The 15,001-nt window shown below is 36.6% G+C and overlaps 1 protein-coding gene across 8 annotated transcripts in view; it reads left to right on the forward strand.

The window, feature by feature from the left end:
* MIPOL1 (mirror-image polydactyly 1) overlaps positions 1 to 15,001 on the forward strand; it is a 182,934-nt gene that overhangs the window by 13,040 nt on the left and 154,893 nt on the right. For 6 of the 8 annotated variants that reach the window (XM_050975880.1, XM_050975875.1, XM_050975878.1 and 3 more), the window contains one exon: positions 13,392 to 13,437. The exons of 1 other annotated variant lie outside the window; for it this stretch is intronic. The gene's annotated coding sequence lies outside the window, so the exon portion shown is untranslated. Of the gene's footprint in view, positions 1 to 6,513; positions 6,611 to 13,391; positions 13,438 to 15,001 lie in introns of all 8 variants that reach the window. One more of the 8 variants, XM_030240687.2, reaches the window with a different exon arrangement.

Raw genomic sequence — 15,001 nt, forward strand, 5'->3', positions numbered from 1 at the left:
TGGTAGGTTTCCCTGGCCATGGCAGGGGGTTGGAATAGGTGATCTTCAAGATCCCTTCCAACACAAACTACATTGTGGTTCATGGTAGCAAAGTATTACAGCACTTCTGTCATTCAAACACAATTATTTGTTGCAGTCTGGAGAGGAAGCTTTGGACAGTATTCCAATTTGTTATTGTTTCAGTGCATTTTTAAAAAATCAGACATAAATCACAGCTATAAACATCCTTGTGCTTTAAAGGGAAAAAATAAACAGTTGTGTGTGGGGTTGACCCCAGCCAGCAGCTAAACACCAGCACAGCTGCTCGCTTGCTGTTCTCCCCAGCAGGCTGAGGAGGTGTTCTGGTCTCTCTGAGTGGAAGAAAACTCATGTTCCAAGACAGCAACAGTTTAATAAGCAAAGGGAAAAGAAGAACAAACCAACCAAACAAAACTAAAACCAACAAAAATTTATGCAAATGGAGTCACTTGCCACCTCTCACCTGCAGCGCCCCATGGTCCAGCCAGTCTCAGAGAGCTGCTGCTTTGGAGGAAAAGCTGCTTACCCCCTTTCTTTGCTTTTCCCAGTTTCCATTGCTAAGCATAACATTAAGTGGTGTGGAATATCCTTTTGCCTGGTTTGGGTCAGCTCTGTCCCCTCACAACTTCTTGCCCATGCCTGAGCTACTCTCTGGAGGGACAGAGTTGGTGTGAAACAAAAGCCTTGATGCTGTGGAAGCAGTGTAGACAATAATCAGATTACTGGTATGTTATCAGCACTGTTTTAGCCATAACCCCAAAACGCCAAAGTACCATGTGTGCAGTTACAAAGAAAGTTAATGACCTCCAAACCAGAGTCAGTACAAGTAGTAACATATCTTTTCAATAGTAAAAATACTCTTTTCTAAAATGTGTTAGGAAAAACAAATTTGTAGTAGCATTGATGATAGTCAGATGGATATACAGCTTAAATTTGTAAGGGAGGAATTTCTAAATATATATAAATACAATTTACTTAAGTCTCAAATTTTTAAATTTTAGTAATAATTTAGAAAAAATTTTACTTCTATACAGCAGTGACTTCTCACATATGAATGAAGTTGCAACATATATATTTGGCATTAGTGATGTCTTAAGCCACCATTCTTTTGTTCAAGAATGATCATGCCCTTTTGTTTTGAACCATCATGTTTTTGTGTTCTTTGACTTTTGATTTAGTTAGTACCAGAGGCAGTAATATTAGCACAAATAGGAAGCTGTAGCAGAATATAAGTATTTGACTTGAGTGTTTATGAAAATAAGCTTTCCCTGCCTCTCAAGGGCATGATTGTGAAATTTAGCTCATGTTCTTGTTAAAAGGATGTTTTCTTTGCCAAGGAGGGAGTTTTTTTCAGAAGTTTGACAGTAAAGCTTTCAGTGAAATATGGGGTAGAGCTGCAAAGACAAAATGTTCAGAAAATTTCATTCCAATGAATGTTTGCCCTTAGAAGCAAAAGAAGAGCTTAATAATCTAGTATGATGCATAAAATGAGTAGTAAAATCAACAGAGTGGATATACTGGTCATTGAAAGGTGAGGGAAATAAGACAAGCCTTCATTAAACTTGGCCTTTTAATGTTTTTAAAAAACAAAATACAGAAACACCAAGTTTTACACCTGCCAGTGCATGGAGAGCATCATGAAAAGATGACTGATAACCAATGTTTTTCTGTGCTTGATGCATCAGTTGAATTTGGCAGTTGCTCTGAAAAAAGTGGAGACCACCTCTGTGTGTTCAGCATTCCTTATGTATCAGCACCTGAGTCCTTTGAGAGACTTTGTATACTGCCTGAAGCATTCAGCAGGGAAGTACAGCACATGTTGAATAGCAAAGGTTGTAGTGAGGACTGATGTTTTGACCCAGGGAAGATGATAGAAATGTAGAGCTAGCAATTGTGAAAAGCTTTGGGAAGAATCAGAGCTCCTAGGCTCTGGTTCTCTCTCAATCCAAAAGATCACAGGTGGTAACTGACACAGATTAATTTGTAATTCTGATATAAGCATAATACATTTTTCTGCTGACTGTATAGAGTACCTCAAAGACCTACTGATAGTTGCCTCTAGCATGACATTTTATCCCTGTCACAGTGGTTTTTGTTAACGGGTTACATTATGTGGGGAAGGAGATTATGGTATAATTGAGGCATGTAAAGGACTCCTGCCAAACACAGAACAAAACATCAGCTTCTGCAGAGGCTTGTGATCTTCTGTATTGATGAGCTGTAAACAGCTGTTTGGAAAACATCTCTTGGTCTTCTGAGGTCTCAGTGGTTTCTGTGTGCACATGGGGGACGAAGGGAGATGTAGCTGTAGTCTTATAAGCAAAACTGTTTTGACTGAGGTCCTTGAACTTTTTTTATGATCTAAATTTGTATCTTGGCAGCAGGAGTGGACAAAGCTTTAGTATTCTGAGTTTAGCTATTTATTTGTTTGTTTATTTACAAGTTCACAAGCTGTAATGGCAAAGCATCTTTCAAAATCTTAACTCTATTCTGTCAGTAAAATACAGGTGGTATTATACTTGCAATCTGGCTCGTGCCTAGAAACAGTTTTTCTGCTGGGCCAGTTATCAGTAATTGTGGTGTTCTGGTAAAGTAGTAAAGAGAACTAGCAAGGTAAATCAGTCTCATACTTACATTAATGAGCTAAACAATATGGACTATTCCTTCTTAGAAATGTGTTATATGAAATTATAGTTGAAAACCAATTAATCAACTGAGAGGGAAATTCACCTGATAGCTAATATATTGTAAATTATATGCACTTCTGACACAGCCTTTTCTGAAGGTTGAATGACATTCTTACTTCCTTTTGGAGCTGAGCAGTTGTGCTGGCATCCCTGCTCAGCTTTGCAAATACAGAGTAGTTCAAGCTGATGTTACTGTGCTCTATCCACCAGTGAGCAGTTTTGCCCATTCCCTGTATCTAAGGTACAGATTCCAGGTGGATGTCACAAAATCCTTTTTTCCATATTTTGTGTTTGTAGGACAGATTTGAGTCATTATCTCTAGGATAAGGAGATGGTAAAACACCTTAGTAATTCCTACAGGGACTATTTACTTAGAGGAAGGATATTCTTGTTTCAGCCTAGATCTTGCCAATTTTTTTTGTTTATGTGGTTTTTAAAATAGCATAAATTGCATTCCAAGGATTTTTATGTTATTTTACATTGTTTATATGTATGTCTCTGTATATCATTAAATTAATGGTTTAAATTTTTTTAGGATTTTAGGCCAAATTAAAACTAAAGTTTTTTGGGTTTTTTTAAAATATATCACTAGCTATGTGTTGTAATACCATTTGACTGTAGGTTTTTTGATAATTTTTTCTTGATTTTCAAGAGCTATTAAGGAATGCCTGTACCTATTTTTGTATGAAATCCTCTTTGATAACAGATAAACAATCTGTGAAAGTCTGTGTACAAATAGTGTTTAGATAAGCTGCTTTAATCTCTTATTGTGCATATTTTATAGTTTTATAGTTAATTCAGGAATTTAGAGTAATTTTTTTTATTGTATACATTTGTGACTGGTTGTAAATTAATCACAGAAGTACAGTGTCAGCACGAATTAATTATGCAAGTAAACCAAATGGCTATTTCATTATTTTACTGAAATGCCAAGAGTTTGAGGAGATCTTTTGTCTTAATAGATTAGCCAGAATTCATTGGGAAAAGTCTTAGTATGTTTAAGGTAATGGGAAAATCTTGCTTTCAGTACATCCTACAGAGATCCTGTTTAAAACAGATGACAGTCTGTCACGTTCAGTAGCACATCAGTCATCAGATTTATTCTAATTCCTTAAGCTGAACATTTCATTCAAGCTTGTAGATTGTCTTGTCAAGCTACCAAAAGCCTCATAGCTTTTCTGTCAAGCATAGAGTTGCACCAGCAGTTCACAAATAAATGCTAAGCTGCAAAAATACTGTTTATTTTCTTTAACCTTTTATTCAGTTAGCTACACTGTTCTTTCGTGTTATTTTCTCCACATGTGTTTATCACAAGGTATTCGAGGGACTGCCTCCTAAACATGCCTCATCCTGACCACAGCCACTTCAGACCAAGGACCGCTCATTTTGGGGCGGGTTGTTTTTACTTGTAGCAGTCTAGACCACCGTGGTTATCACATTCCTCCCCTAATCACAAAGGCCCAGTGAGCAGCTTCCTTTGCTGCAGACGTGAAGGAATCCCACTGCTGCTGCACTAACAGCTGTGGTGTGGCCAGTCTGGCTTTGTGCAGAGTGCCTGTGGACTTCTTGCCCTGTATGGAAAGTGACACTTCTGCTGTCAGCCCATATAGTCATGACATTCTTTGTATATATTCATTACAGTCCTTCTAGGATATTCTCTCATGCTGTATTGTGTATGTCTGTATCTTTTTCTTTTTTTTATTTCCTGTCTGACCATCTCTAATTCTGAGCTTTTGGATTTAAATGAAGTCTTCTGTGTAAACTGTAGCACTCATGAAGTCTACTTAAACCTTGCGTGGTGGTGAGAATTTGACTTGAGACATACGTTCTTTGAAGTCAACATGTGTATGTTTGAGGTAGTAAAACATCGTGGATGGTTAGTTGAAGTTAAATAATTGAATTAAGAAAAGAAAGTAAACTATTAGATTAGTGCATTTGTATAAATTACATTTAAGGCCAAAAAATTACTTGTAAAGTACTGAAAGCCTCATGTCCAGATAAGACTAATCTCTATATTAAATTGCTAATACTATGGCACTCAATATAAAGTTGTGACTGCCCTTTAATAGGAAGAAGACTTCCTTGGTTGTCTCTTTTAGCTATTAAAAAATTACATCTAAGCTGTCTTTTAATAATTTTCCAGAATCACCAATTTCAGAACTCTACTTTTTACTTCTAATTCTTCACTGTAACTTGGGATTTCTTCTAATACATGTTTCTTCCTGTCATTCACATGCAGTGCTAAATTTTCTCTCTTAATCTGGTGGTTTTCTTTGTTATAGATCCCTGCTCTTTTAAATAATTTTTCTTGGTCTGTTAAATGGCCAATGTGTTCTTTTAGCAGGCTTATTCCTTGAATGGATATTCTGAAAGACACATTGTACATGTCTAAAAAGGAACTGTGGGGTTGAAGCCCTAGATAAAACTAAAGCCTGAGTATATAAAAAAAAAGATTGTTAAAATGTCAAGATAATGAAAAGTCAGAAAATAAATTATACCTATTATTAATTTTGAATTGTATTCAAACATAGAAATATGTATCATAGACAAAAGCTGATTACAGAGAGATAAAATTCAATTTTACACTAGGATAATTGTTTTATGTATTTTACATTTATTTATAAGATCAGATAAAGGCCTGGAATTCTCGATATAAATCACAGTATGGTCCTGATGAATGCCAAGGTCAGTAAAAGGAAACCCCTTCACTTGCAAAACACATTGCTACTGCAGAAAATACGAAGTGAATAAAATGATACTGGTAGGCACCATCTTTTCTACTACACATTCTTTATTTGCATTGTTATGTTCGATCTTAGGGTAGTTTTGGGATTTCAAAGGAGGGAATAGATATCAATGCTCTCACCATCCTCCCATATATTATCTGTAGGCAAATTCTTTGCTAAGTAGAGATTAATGCAAAACTTACTTGAGGTTTCTGAGTGAGAATGGATCTGTTTTCACTGTAACACTGTGAAGTTAGATTGGCCCTATTCAAAGAGTCTTGCATGTGCTGGAGATGTAGTTGGTGGATCCAAATGCCACGTAGAGGATGGAGCCCATGATTTAATAGTACATTTTGGTAATAAATTACTTCCTATCAGGAAGGCTTATTTTTTCCAGAATCAAATCTTTGGTATGTCTTCAAGAGAAGGAAATGTAACTGTTGTTCAGACCGGAAAGGACAATAAAATGGATTCTAAGTTCTCAGAGAAGTGACTCCATGTTGGGTACCTCAGCTGAGCATTTGGGTCAGCTTGAACTAAAGAAGACACCCTCTCAGTAACTGAATTTCAAGTTGGAATTTGGAACATGTAGAACATGTAGTGAACTGAAATGGCTGCCATTCACCTTATCACACATATTTAATAAATAAGCTGCAGGGTTCAGTGATAAGTTTTTCCATGTGGAGTGTATTGGAACTTTTGGATCCTAGGACAATAAAAACCAGAGTCCTTGACATGGCATCCACTTCACAAAAAAGTGTTATTAGACCTGACAAGTATTGCAACAAGCTGAACATTTTTCACAAGTGATGGCTTCCAGAACATGTCTTTATCACATGACTTTATTTGGCAGCAAGGAGTTCTACACTTGCTGCTTTTTACAGAGTCCAGCTTTTTTGGGCTTCTGTCAAAGTACCAGTGTCACTGAGGTCAGGAATTTGCACTGTTACTGGAGTTAGATTATGTCAGAGAGTTGTGGCAGTAAGTAGTGACTCTACATCTATAGGATGAGGAACTAGTGTCACTGAACAGCTTTTCTAGATAAGTGCTGGTGTTACAAATGGTCTTTTGTTTTCTTCCAGAATCATAAGTTTTTTATAAACTTGTGGCTTGTTCTGCTTCAGCCAAGGAAGGGCCTGTGCTACGGGGTGAGTGAGAATCTGATCTTTGATTTCTCAGGTAGGATTCAGGGTAAATTATTTTGCATGCTGAGTGGTTTAACTATAGTGCTTGGTTCTACTGTAGTGCTTGGTAAGACTCTGCACAGGCAGTAGCTCTGCAGCTTTCATGTGCTGGGCTGGCGATGAGATCACTGAGGTCTGCTTCCATGTAATCAGGCTTTCTTTCCAAATGCTGAAAATTGATTAGACTGCAGAAGTACAGATACAGAAATGCAGCTACCTCTGAGAATAGATTCACCTTCTTTTTTTGATACAATTGGATTTCTTTCAGGATCATAGTGAGGCCATTCTTGAGTCAATACCATGTGAAAGGGCAGTAATGTACCCTGTCCACCTGTTGGTTCATGTATCCTGAAATGTAAAAGAATGAAGCATGCATGAAGGATTCCTTTGTCACAAAGTTTATGGATTAGGGTGCCCTGGTGTTTCCAGGGACTGTTATTGTGGCATGTACAGTCAACCAGTTAAGGGTGTTTAAGTTAGTTTTCTGCACTACAGCAGCATAAATGGAGGATGATCTAAGTATGCCTGGGAGCAATTTTGAGCTTCTTGCTTTATGGACTCAGAATTTGATGGTAGCAAGAATAAACAGAGTTGTGGGGTGTAACACTTCGCACAATGTACTGAAGGTGACTGCTGTGCAGGTGTACAAGGTAACTCTAATTAAAACAGTTTCCCCTTGAAATGTAATTTTGTTCCTCCTCTTCACTATCCAGTGGTAGACTAATATTTGTCTCCGGAATGTTTTTCCAGGATCTGAAGTGGAATTACAGTATCTGAAGGTTACTAAATATTAGGCAAAAATTATAATTCTCTTCATAGTTTAAAAGTATCTTTCATATTTCAAAAACCCTCATGGATGTACAATTCTTTTGGCAAACATTCACTGTCTTGCATTAGAGAGAAAACTTACTATAAATAGCATAGGCTGCTTTCATAGTGAGGTTCCCCTCCAGCTGTATCCAAATTTACCTTAAAAGTTGGCAACAACCAAAAAAAAAATCAAACTCTTGAGCCTTTAGCTTACATTTAAATTTTGGACATTCTCAACAGATTTATTTCACTGAGCCATCTCTGGTTCTCATTGAGTTTTGGCCCACCTCAGAATATCTTGTTATTCTCTGGTAGTCCAAGATAATTTCTGAATGTGTAGCTTGTTATTTTGAAATGTGCTGGTTTTCATAATTCTTTGATATTGCAGTAAGTTTCAGGGAAGCATCTGGATTAATTTTCCAAAATTGCTAACCTAGTAATCATAATAAGCAACTGCACATAAGGCATGCTATATATCACACATGTTAAGCATGTTGTAAAGCACACAGTCAATGCCTAAGTGCTGAAAATGCTCAGACATTTAAGACCATCAATTCCAACCATTAATGCAGAGCTGCCAAGACCACCACTAGACAATATTCCCTAGTACCACATCTACCCATCTTTTAAATACATCCTGGGATAGTGACTCCACCATTTCCCTGACAGCCTGTTCTAAATCTTGCCAAACCTTTCTGTGAGGAAAGGTTTATCCAAAATATCCAATCTACACCTTCTCTCATGTAACCTGAGACCATTTTCCCTTGACCTATTGCTTGTTACTTGGAAGGAGACAGACTACATCCTCCTTTCAGGTAGCTGGAGAGAGCACTAAGGTCTTCTCTCAGCCTCATTTCCTCCAGGCTAAGCATCAAATCTTATGAGGAACTCCCTCAGCAGTTCCTCAGCAGTTCCTCATAAGATTTGTGCTCTAGACCCTTCCCCAACTTTGTTGCTCCTCTTTGGACACATCCTGAAGTGTGCTGCTTCTCTGTAACTTCCACTTCTTGCTTACAAAGGGTGAGGTTGCTATTCATAGTCAATGAAGGCACTATGTTCTGGATTAGTTGCTAAATCTTAACAAAAAAAAATTAAAAACCAAAGTTCAGGCAAGACTGTATGGTTATTGAGTCAAAAGGTATGTGTTCACACCTGAGAAACACTCTGTGTTCCTATGCTTTTACTGCTGAGCAAGCCTGGTTAAGGGAGCAATTATGCTTGTAGTGAAAGATAGTTAATTTGCTTGTAATGAACAAATAGGGCTAATGTGGAGTCAGTGTTGTTTTATTTCTCTGAGCTTTTTAGCTTGTGAAATTTCAGATGATGTGATTCCTTTCCTCAGCTGCACACAGTATAGAATTGGAGCAGTTGCATTATTTGGGTAGAAGCAGTGCAGTGGATATACTGCTTTATGACAGCCCTGGAGGCACATCTGTGTTTTCGTGCTGTTTAAAACAGCCTGACAGATACATAACTGGTGGTCTGTATTTCCCTGCAGGAAACCAGCAGGCCCCTCTCAGTCCCCATGTACAGAACTGAATCTTGAAAGGTTGGCACATTTCTGACAGGCCTCTGCATGTTCAGTGTTCATGATAGTTTTTGGTCAGGCTCCAATATCCACACTGTTTGTTGCCTTTATGCTTTTTATTTTTACTCTCAGGAAAAATGGCGCTATTTGGAGGTACCTTGAGAAATGTGAGTTGTCTGGATAAATCAAGTTTCTCTGCTTCTCTGCTGCTTTTCTTCGTTGAGTCTTCATTCAGTCTTACTTCTTTCTGTGAAGGCAGCCAAACAATTGGAATGTTTTTGGCAAAGACAATTTCTGCTTAATGCAGAAATAACTTGTACTAGTGGTTTTTGAATTTGGCACTGAGTAACTACTTCATATTTTCATGTGCATATAATGTTTTGTGATTTTATTTTTGCTTTTATGGTAAAATCTGGGATAGCAACTTTGTTCTGTGACAAAAGAAATTATGATTTGGAGATTTGGGAATTTCAATATACTAAATATACTATACAATTAATTTTGCAAACATAAGCACTGTAGACTCATGTTTCTTGAGTAATTTCCATAGTTAGCTTTGGAGCTCTTTAGCCACAGTGACATTTTTACAAGTTTGGGGGAAAGATGGATTTTGTGGGGCTTATGGCCAGGCTTTCAGAAAGACAGGTAAAATAACAGTGTCAGTGGTCCTTTTTTGGTTTACTGAAGGATGATGTGCAAACCAATATTTGACATTTAGCCTAATGCCAAATCATCCAGTCATGTAGTAAACTGAAGAAAATTGGGTGCTCAAGACTGTTAGGGCTCAAAATGCTGTACACATGCTGCTCTTGTGCTGTTTCCTCCCTGTTGGCATTTAGCCTGTCTGCCACATGGGTGGTCTTTCTTTATGTCTCACTGATGTTTGGTTGTTGGTTGGTCAGGTGCTCTACTGACCTCTCCTGTAAAGCAGAAAGCAACCTAATATTTTTTCTGTTGCAGGAATTCTAATACTGGTGGGTTTGTTTTGTTGCAATCTTTAGAATAACAGAATAGGTAGGCAGGAATTGCATATCATCCAGTTCAGAATGGGGCAATCTCCAAAGTTAGATTGGGTTGATGTATCCAGATGAGTTTTGCCCATATCCAGCTATAGAGATCCTGTAACCTTTCTAAGCAACTAGTTCCAGTGACCTTCCTATCTATGAAAAATTTTCTCTTGCCCATAAGTCTGCATTTTCTATGTTACAGCTTGTCTCTCTCAGAACAGTCTCTGTGTTCACTGTATTTGCTCACAAGGCAGCTAAAACCCAATAAAATCCCTGTTTAGCCTTTTCTCCTTAAAACCAGCTAATCAAATTCTTGCAAACTCCTCATAACTCATGTCCTGCAGACCCCTAATCATCTTGAATCACCTGCTGGACTTAGCTCAGAATATCCATGAGCAGAACAAACCAGATGCAGCACTTCAGATGAGCCAAATAGGAGGGAATAATGACTTCCCTTTGTCTGCTGACTAGGATCCTGTCAACAGAGTGTATTACACAGGTAGCCCTTACCACTATATTGTGTTGATTCTACTAAAATATTATTTTGGCTTCAGATAAGACAATAGCTAGTTTAAAATGCACATACCTGTTCCTATCTGTAAAGGCTACAGAAATTACAATCTGGTTGTAAAATGTTTAGAAATGGAGATCTGTCTGTCTGTAACAATAGGATACATAATACTGAGTTTTAAGGCCAGTGAAGAGTTTTTACAACAAAACTGAAGGATGCCTAAATGATTTGGCTGTTCTCACCTGATTGAAGCATGTCATAGTTTCATTATTAGAATGAGAATAATGTTAGTTAGAGTGTTGCATGAGAAAAGCTGCAAAAAAATGGGAGACAGTCTTTGACAAGATTCTCTACAGGTTTTTTGCATTTCAAAGAGGTGGTGGGCAGGGGGAAAGTAAAAGGCATGTATTGTCAAAGAAAAGACAAAACTAAGGAAAAAGAAAAGAATTGGAGGACACAGGACAGCTACAAAATGGAGAAGAAGACAACAGAGCATGCTGAAGATTGTTTAGTAAATAAAATACAAATGAAGATTGTTAATGTGAAAATGAGAATATATCAGAGGGCAGAAGAGATTGGGGGCTGTTTGTGAGCTACTATGCACATAAACATTTCCTGATGCACAGAAAGAGAATTGACCCTTGAAGACACTTAGTTCAACTTAGGGAGAAAAAATAAAGAAGAAAGTACCTGTCCTTTATCCAACTAAGTTTAATTTAGGAATAGGTGAAACCTATTATAAACCAGTTGGTTTTATGCATTTTTATGCCTTCTCTTGTGCTTTTGTCAAAAGCATGACAAAGACAAAAAGTGCTCTTTGGCTTACAGTATGCCATCATTAAAAGCACCAGATGGAAATTTTGTAATGTCGATATGAAGAAACTGCTGCAGCAACAGAGGAAAATTGTTTGACCCCTAGTTCTTCATGTGTTTTTTTATTTATATAGGTTAGTTGAAACCAGCTGCATGTGTCTTAACTCCTTTTGGGTCAAGAATCAGCAGGGAAGAAAAGTCAGGGACAACTGCTTCACTCTGCCCTCTGGGGAAATGTTTTTATCAAGTTTCCAGATAATGAAGTTACTTTTATTAACCAAACTCTTGAAGTCTTTTTAGTGATGTGAGAGTTTATAAATTTGAAATAATATTCATGCTGCATTCATCCATTTCTAAGGTTAATCCACTTGTCTATATTTTATATTATTTTTAAAAGAAACAGAATATTTTGCTTGAATTACTTGTATTTAAAAGCACATAAAAGTAACGGAATACAATACAATAAGTATCTCTGTAATCAAGGTGTGTTTCATTTCACAGCTTTTAAGTATCTAACAGATGATATTATTCCACTTGTAAAAAATACTTGACTTGGCTGTCTCTGTTGTCCTTTGACTAGTGTTTTTATAACTGTCCAAAATTAGTTCTAACTTACTTTGAGTTGCCTTAGGTTTTTGATACACCATAAGATAGGGAGGAAATGGGACTCTTTTTAGCGGAGTGTGTTGCTTAATCAAGACTTGACATCCACCTGGGCTAGAAAAACTGACTGTTGGTTCCCTGGGGAAATGCTTTGAGAGGGTAACTGGTTTTTATGTAGAGTCCCTCCTAAGTTAGTTTTTTTAGTTTAGTATGCCCCAAGGCAAAACGTTTCAGGATATTTTAGAAGATTCTGCCAATCTAATTAATCTTATGGGAATAATGCTAAAATTCATTCTCTGTTTCCCTCTTCATAAACTCTATGGTACTTCATCCCTGCACTGTCAGTGGCAACTGTTAACTGCACCTCTGAGGTGGACAAAAGCAGGCTTAGTGCTGTTCCAAGGAGGAGAGGGGACTGGTCTCTGTTCCACCAGAAATGGGGCAGCTGGGATAGCCCTCTGTGTGGAAAACTCTTCTAGGACTGGAGGATTCTTTGGGAAGAATGGGTGAATTCAGCCAAGAGCAGCAAACATTTGCACCCTGTCACAGCAGCTAAGGCCATGATTCAGTGGTTGACTTCAAATTTTTTCAAGGCAAGATCAAGGAATGGGGGTTTGCAGTCATTGGGTCTCCACATAGAGTGGTCCCAGCAGTCTTTCTGTTCCTGAGGAGGGGACTCAGTATCTGAACTCCAGCTTAGAAGATGGACTTCTGTCCAGGGAGAGAAAGCATTGGCGTTAGTGTTGCTGTGGTGCTTTGTGGGGTTGGAGTTACCTTTGGGTGCTCCTTTGTAGAGTTTCTGTTATTTTGCAGACTCTCAAGAGGTTGGGGTTTTTGCCTCAGAGAGAGGAAATGCTGCTACACCTGTAATAAAAGTCATTTGGAACTGCACAAGTAAAGCACTGTATGCTTTTTATCTTGAAGATATATGTTACTTTTATATACCTCTTGTTTTTATTTAATTCCTCTGAAGTGCTTGTTTTGATGAATAATTAGAACCAGGATTGGTATGCCATCCTTTTGAATAAGCTGTTATTTTGTTTAGATTTTTTTTTCCTCCTTAAATCCATTCATATTCCAAGGAACTGAAACGCAGAGTATTTTAATGGTGTTTTTTGCAGAATATTTTCCTGAATGGATGAGGAAACAGTCATTCCAGTTAGCACTATATAAAAAAAGTGAAGGCAGTGCAGTGAGCCCAATTTTCCATTTTTGTCTGTCATAGATGTAAATAATTCAAATATATAAGCATGGAAAGAAGTTAACAGTTTGGAACTGGGACTGCATGAGTCTCCTAGGATAATATTAGTATTTCCTGTATATTTCAATTTGATATTCTCAAGAAAAAGGTTGGTTTTCCTGAAGTATGAACCATTTAATAGTTAATGCTGTTTTTCACTGGGCTGCTGTGATAAACTAGAATGTTCATGTATTTCATGTCTATGCTTATGGAATTAAGCATCCACTAATTTCTTTCTCTTTGGAAAATACTTCTCCAAATCAGCACTCCATGTATGAAGATTTAAGATTATATCATCTGTTTGTTTAAGGTAAGCATTAGGACAGGTATTATTATTTTATAATAGATTCTTAATCCCTTGTCTGTGAAGTGTTGATGTTTTCATTAGAGTTAAAATATGTTGCATGTGTACAGAAAGCATGAAATCCCAATATGTGGTTCTATCAATTTTAATTATTTGAATGATTAGAACAGCTAATTTTTACTTAAGGGTACACCAATGTACCATTGAATCTGTTTTTTAAGGTTTTTTCCAGTTTAATGTCTGAATCCAAATTCATAAAGAGTTGGAAAAATGAGATGTCTGAGCTATAGGATTCACAGGGATTTTATATGAAGCCTATTTAATCAGGATAACACTGTTATTAATATTCATAAAGTCAGCTGGAACACAAATGACAGACTATGGAGCCTAAAATTTTTTACTTGTGAATTTATTAAAAGCAGCTTAAAAAATTAATGGAATTTAAGTAAAGTTGACGAAAATGAAAATCTTATGTTAGCAGAAAAAATCTATATTAGAACTTTGTCTAAGACCATCTTGCATTGATATCTTTGACAGATTTCATTGGTACTTAAAGAAGAAAGATGCATGAATGGTCATTTAAAAGGATTTAAACACATTGGCACATTAATTTTTACATGAATAATAAGTAGTTTCCAAAAGCAATTAACTTACAGTGTACAAGATTTGAATAGAAAAATAGGACTGTGACATCAAAGGGCAAAGCAAATGTGCAGTACATTTTAAACTTTTAATAATATGACTTCTTAAAATAATTTTTTTCTTTTTTCTACTACGGTAAGTAAAGTAACACCAAAGGTACTTGTGCACAGCTTGGGTTTGCTTTGAAATACACCAAGATATGGAAAAAAATATTTTTATGCTAAAATGCTGTTGGTAAAGAAAAATTTTAAGGCTTTTACATCGAGCAAGTGCTTCTGAATCAGCTTTCCTACATTTTCTCTGTGTGGAAAACAGATACATACTGACCACAGTGTGTGATTTTTCTCCCATGCTGCTATATGCAGCATTTGGAAGCATTTCTTATTTCTGTAAATGGCAAAACAGTTAGGTCTGAGAGTTCTTTTATTATTCTAATAGCTATTAATTTTATGTGACTGTTTTATTAACTATTAATTTTATAGTCAACCAACAGGGACATCTTCTTTTTTATTTTTACTTTATTTCATGGTGTCCTAGTAACTTTATACTAGCACAAGGTAGATAAATAAATAGTGAATAAGGAAATTAGATTTAAAATTACCTCTAGCATTTGGGTTATGGTTTCATTTTTTATTTTCAGTTTTGTCTCGGTCTGCCAGTATACTTTATTTTAATCTCCAGCTTTAGTTTCCTCTCATTATTACACAGATTGATTATTAGCAGATTGTTTTCAAATGAAAGTAAGGATTTATAATAATTGTATTCAATTTTTCTGATGATTCCTTGTGTGAAAACCTTAATGGCCACTTCTGATAATTTTTGAAATGCTGACTTTTTAAGACTAAATAATGACGGTTCAATAAGTTTTAGTTCTAAAAATACCTTATGTTCAAGTTTTAGTTCTAAAAATACCTTCTGTTCAAGGTAC

Source organism: Serinus canaria, chromosome 5, assembly GCF_022539315.1.
Source record: "Serinus canaria isolate serCan28SL12 chromosome 5, serCan2020, whole genome shotgun sequence".
Classification (NCBI taxonomy): domain Eukaryota; kingdom Metazoa; phylum Chordata; class Aves; order Passeriformes; family Fringillidae; genus Serinus; species Serinus canaria.